Source organism: Dermacentor silvarum, chromosome 5, assembly GCF_013339745.2.
Source record: "Dermacentor silvarum isolate Dsil-2018 chromosome 5, BIME_Dsil_1.4, whole genome shotgun sequence".
Taxonomy (NCBI): Eukaryota; Metazoa; Arthropoda; class Arachnida; order Ixodida; family Ixodidae; genus Dermacentor; species Dermacentor silvarum.
The window spans coordinates 122,992,649-122,998,202 of record NC_051158.1 but is presented as its reverse complement, the minus strand read 5'-3'; positions in this window follow the sequence as shown (position 1 = coordinate 122,998,202).

Sequence of the window (5,554 nt, the reverse complement as noted above, 5' to 3'; positions counted from 1 at the left end):
ACGAGATGGCCGAGCATGGTAATTTCACGGCGACCGAAATGGCACTTGGAGGAATTTAGCTGAAGGCCAGCCCTGCGAAACACGGAGAGTATGGTCGTGAGGCGCGTCAGGCGGCTCTCGAAGTTCGACGAAAACGCAATCACATCGTCGAGGTAACAGAGGCATGTAGACCACTTCAAGCCGCGCAGCAGAGAGTCCATCATGCGCTCGAATGTAGCTGGCGCATTGCATAATCCAAAGGGCATGACTTTAAATTGGTACAGACCGTCCGGTGTGACGAAAGCGGTTTTCTCGCGGTCCATCTCGTCGACGCTAATCTGCCAATAGCCGGAGCGGAGGTCAATTGATGAAAAGTATTGGGATCCGTGAAGGCAGTCAAGAGCGTCGTCAATGCGAGGCAGGGGATAAACATCCTTCTTTGTTATCTTGTTGAGGTCACGGTAGTCAACGCAGAAGCGCCACGAGTTGTCTTTTTTCTTTACTAAGACAACCGGTGATGCCCACAGGCTACTGGAAGGTTCAATGATGTCATTGTTCATCATCTTGTCGACCTCTTTCTGGATTAAGGCCCTTTCTGTTGCGGAGACACGATATGGCCGCCTATGAATGGGGCTGGTGTCACCGGTGTTGATGCGATGCGTGACAACAGATGTCTGACCAAGTGGACGGTCGTCCAAATCAAAGATATCCCGATAAGATGACAGGAGGTGACGAAGAGCTGTTGTTTGCTCGGAAGGAAAGTCAGGGGCGATCATCTTACAAACATCGTCCGCAGGCGTCGAGCACGAAGGAATGGGTGACAAAGGTGCGTTGGTACTCAGCAAGGATTCGGAGACCAAAGAAGAAATCTCAAATTCATCCAAAGGAGTGATAAGTGCGACGGCAATACCGTGTGGCAGCACATGCGTGGAAAATCCAAAATTGAGGATGGGCACCCGAGCGCAGTTTTCGAGGATCCGGATTAAGGTGCTTGGTAGGGCAATATTTTGTGACAAAACCACGTCAGTAAGCGGAGACACGACGTACTCGCCATCAGGTATAGGAGGACAGGGCGTCAGGAGGACATTGGTAGCCGCCTGTGGAGACAGCCTTGCAAACTCAGCAGAACATAGGCGGGGTGAAGCACAAGTTGTTGCGCCTGCGTCGGCAGGAAGCGGCATATCCAGCTGTACAACACCTGCGGAGCAGTCAATTTGGGCAGAGTGTTTCGAAAGGAAGTCGAGGCCGAGAATTAGGTCGTGTGGACAGTGCTCGAGGACGATAAATAAAACAACGCTATAATGGCCCGCAATGGTCACACGTGCTGTGCACATTCCAAGAACAGGTGAAGTACTCCCATCGGTGACTCGCACATTGCACGGTACGGCGGGAGTCAGAACCTTTTTGAGCCTTCGGCGGAGAGCAGCGCTCATAACTGAAAGCTGCGCTCCTGTGTCAACGAGAGATGTGACAGGAACACCATCAACTTCAATGTCCAGTAGGTTTCCACGTGTAGGCAGGGTCAACAGAGGATTTGTGGGCCGGGTCGGAGTTGCAGCTTCACCTCCGGGAGCTGCACCGCCTAGTTTCCCGAAGGGAAGCGACCGGTTGCAGATGGCGACGAAGAGCGGTGAACGAGAGGCGAACGGGACCGACGGCCTTGCGGAGACGGGGAGCGGCTGGATCTTGGTGGAGCACTGTCGGCGTTGATGTTCCGAGGCGGCGTGTAGGGCGAGAAAGTGCGATTGTCTGGTACTTGGCGGTAGTGACTCGGAGACGACCACCGAGGAGACGACGACCAGCGATTACAGAAATGACGGCCGATGTGTCCAATGCCGGAACAATTAAAACAGATGGGTCTTTCATCCGGTGTGCGCCAGTCCGCGGGGTTGCGGCGGAGTGGCGGGAAGCTTTGCGTCTGGGAGCGAGCGGTCGGAGAAATCTGGTAGGTGTTCGTATGGCGGACCGAGCAGAGAGATGGAATGCCCAAACTCGCTATTTCCTCCCGAACTACCGCTTGTATAAGCGAGATGGCGGGCACACTTTCCCGACAGTCGGAACGAATCGGAGCCGGAGCCATGGCCTCAAGCTCACGGCGAACGATAGGCGTTAGATCTTCTGATCCTGTCGGCTGAACGAACCGCGGCGGGTCTGCGCACGAAGATGTCGCGGCGGTATTGGGCAGCCTGTCGAAATGTTGAGGGACGCGGCGGCCTTTCGCTTGTTCGAAGCGCCGGCACTCCTTTATAATTGCATCCACAGTGGCACAATCCTTACACATCAGGAGATTGAAGGCGTCGTCTGCAATACCTTTTAGTATGTGACCAATCTTGTCCGCCTCGGTCATGGTGTTATCAGCCTTGCGGCAGAGAGCCCGCACATCCTGTAAGTACACGACATAGGATTCTGTGGACGTCTGAGCGCGGCATGCAAGTTCTTTTTTTGCTGCCAACTGACGACCGACAGGTCTGCCAAACAGGTCACGCATTTTTTCTTTGCAGACATCCCAGCTTGTTAGGTCAGCTTCATGCGTATCGTACCATTGCTTCGCAGTTCCTTTCAGATAAAACATGAGGTTTGCTAGCATTATTGTTGGACCCCACCTGTTGTTGTCGCACACTCGTTGGTACATCGCAAGCCAGTCCTCGACGTCGGTGTTGTCCGTGCCACAAAATGTCCCCGGGTCCCGAAGATGAGTGAGGATGACCGTTGGCGTGGACTGCTGAGGCGTTGTAGGTTGTGTCGGTTGATCTGCCATTGTGGCGGCAGGTAGATGACGTCCACTGCGAAGTTCCGTGATTGTACCCAGCACCTTCCACCAAAATGTTGCAGGAAGAAAGCAGGCCCACGAGTGTAGAAGGATGTATATTTACAAGCGAAGAAATATGGCGTTCAGGCAACGGCCAGAGACTTCGTCTTCCTCTCGTTCGCGTCACCTTCTTCTTTCCCTTCACCGTAACAATATATATATATATATATATATTATATATATACAGAGAGAGAGATGAATGACAGACTGACAGACGGTTTATAGACAGATATATATATATATATATATATATATATATATATATATATATATATATATATATACAAACTAGACTGGATGAAGGCCTGACCCCGGCCGAAACGTCCGTAAAGTCTTGTTGTGTTTTTCTTACGTGCTTCTATTTTTTTAACTACTTCTGTGCCGGCTCCGGTTACTCTTTACATCACTGATATATATATATATATATATATATATATATATATTGTAATGGAGATTATTGGTGCCGTCACGGTGAAGTGTGGAAGAGCAAGTCGACGAACTAGTAGTGCGCGCTCGATCGGTGTCCACCTGAGACTGCTCCGTCTTCTGGTAGTTCGGTCAGACGCCCTGTGGACTTACAAGAACATCCCGTGACATTTGGTGGAAGTGCGGGATGTCACGGGATGTTCTTGTAAGTACACAGGGCGTCTGACCGATATACAAGAAGACGGAGCAGTCTCAGCTGGAAACCGATCGAGCGCACACTACTAGTTCGTCGACTTCCTCTTTCACACTTCACCGTGCCGGCACCGATAATATCCAGTACAATATATACAGGGTCTTTCAGCGAACACTTTCAAAAATTGTGAAAGGTTGCCCGTAGCAGATAGCGCAGTTCTAGTTCATGAGCTGGTCTACTCAAAGAGGCGGACAATACTTGCACAGACAATCAAAACGCATAATCGACTCATTACGGATCTACATGGAACGAATTCTGAGGATGGCACCAGTTTGGAGATATTAATTGCCAAACTTCGCGGAGAAATGCAGTGGCGTTCCACTTACGTTCTGCACAAAGAGTCCTTTGATGTATTGAAGCATATATATATATATATATATATATATATATATATTGTAGTGAAGAAGAGAGACACGCTAGTGGATACAGCGCTACTGGCTCTAAACGCTAGTCGGTCAAGCGCTCTCGCTCAGCAACGGATCTCATGCTGGGAAGCTGTTACTGCGCTGACCGTTGACGCTGCGCTGCTCCAAGCTCTGCCGAATAAACACCCTTAGAATTGGTGGAGGGGCTGGGTAACCTCAGACAATCATCCGGGAACTCCGGTCCCGTACCCTACCATCTACCATGCCCCAAGACGCCTCCGAGAAAACGCCTCATCCCGCGCCCACTACGTGTCCCGGGGTACCTCGTCAGCACGACCCTCCTATCTACACTGGAGCGGACGACACTGACGTGGACGAATGGCTCACGGCGTATGACAGGGTAAACGCCCATAACAAGTGGGACGAAGCGGACAAACTGCGCCATGTTCTGTTCTACCTCGCTGGTGTGGCCAGCCTGTGGTATAATAACCACGAAACAGAGTTCCAGACATGGTCTGAATTTAAGACTTCCCTCGCCGATGTATTTGGTCGCCCTGCTGTTCGCAAGCTGCGGGCCGAGCAGCGTTTGCGGGAACGAGCTCAACAGCCAGGAGAAACATTCACCAGCTATATTGAAGATGTCCTGGACCTATGCACCAAGGTCGATTCGACGAAGGCGGAATCTGATCGAATTCGCAACATCCTGAAAGGCATAGAAGACGACGCCTTTAACATGTTGCTGGCCAAAAGTACTCGCTCTGTGGCTGAAATTATCACACTGTGCCAGAGCTATGAAGAACTTCGCAGGCAGCGATCACTGACCCGTCGATCTCTACCGCGTGACAAACACCTCGCTGGTTTGGCTGCCATGTCCGACCAGACAGCTTTGCTCGCAGAAATGAAGGCGTCCGTCCGCGAGGAAGTTGCTCGGCAACTATCGTTAATGGATTTTGCACAGCCGCAGCCGGCACACGCGCCAACGCCGAGTTTTGCGCCTCCGCTTCGCCGCGTCATAGTGCAAGAACTGCGCGAGGTTTGGCCTGAGCACCACCAGCGCGTTCCTGCGGCTGCGCTTGTGTCATGCGGCTGCGTCGAAGTCATGGCCAGGCCCCAACAGATACCAACGACTGTGCCACTCAGCTACGCGGAAGTCGTCACCCAGCCTCAACAACTCCCTCAGCGGGGACCCTTCACGTACGCCGAAGTCCTCGCTATGCCCCAACAACAGCCTGCCGTGCAATCACTTCACCAGCCGCCACGTCCAACGCGTCCTCCCACATGGAGGGGACCTGCCACAGCGACTCGGTGGCGTACGGCGGACAATCGGCCGATATGTTTTGCGTGCGGTTACGCAGGCCACGTCGCACGCCACTGTAGTCGCGTGCAGTCGCCTAGCGCTACACCATATGCGCCAAGTCCTATGGTGGGTTCTCCGCGCCGATATTACGACGACGAATCTCGGGCTGCGTCACCACCGTTCCGCCGGTCTGCCAACATTCGCCGCTCACCTTCTCCACGCCGACGCTCCCTATCAACGATGCGGCCTCGTCCCGGAGCTCGGGATGAGGAGAACTACTCGTTGCAGTCCATGAGGCACGGGCTGCGACGCCGTCAAAACGCGAAAGTCCTCAACGTAGCCCAACCAATGTGATAGACGTGTTAGTCGACGGTGTGCGCACATATGCCCTCGTGGATACCGGAGCCGCTGTGTCAGTTATGGAC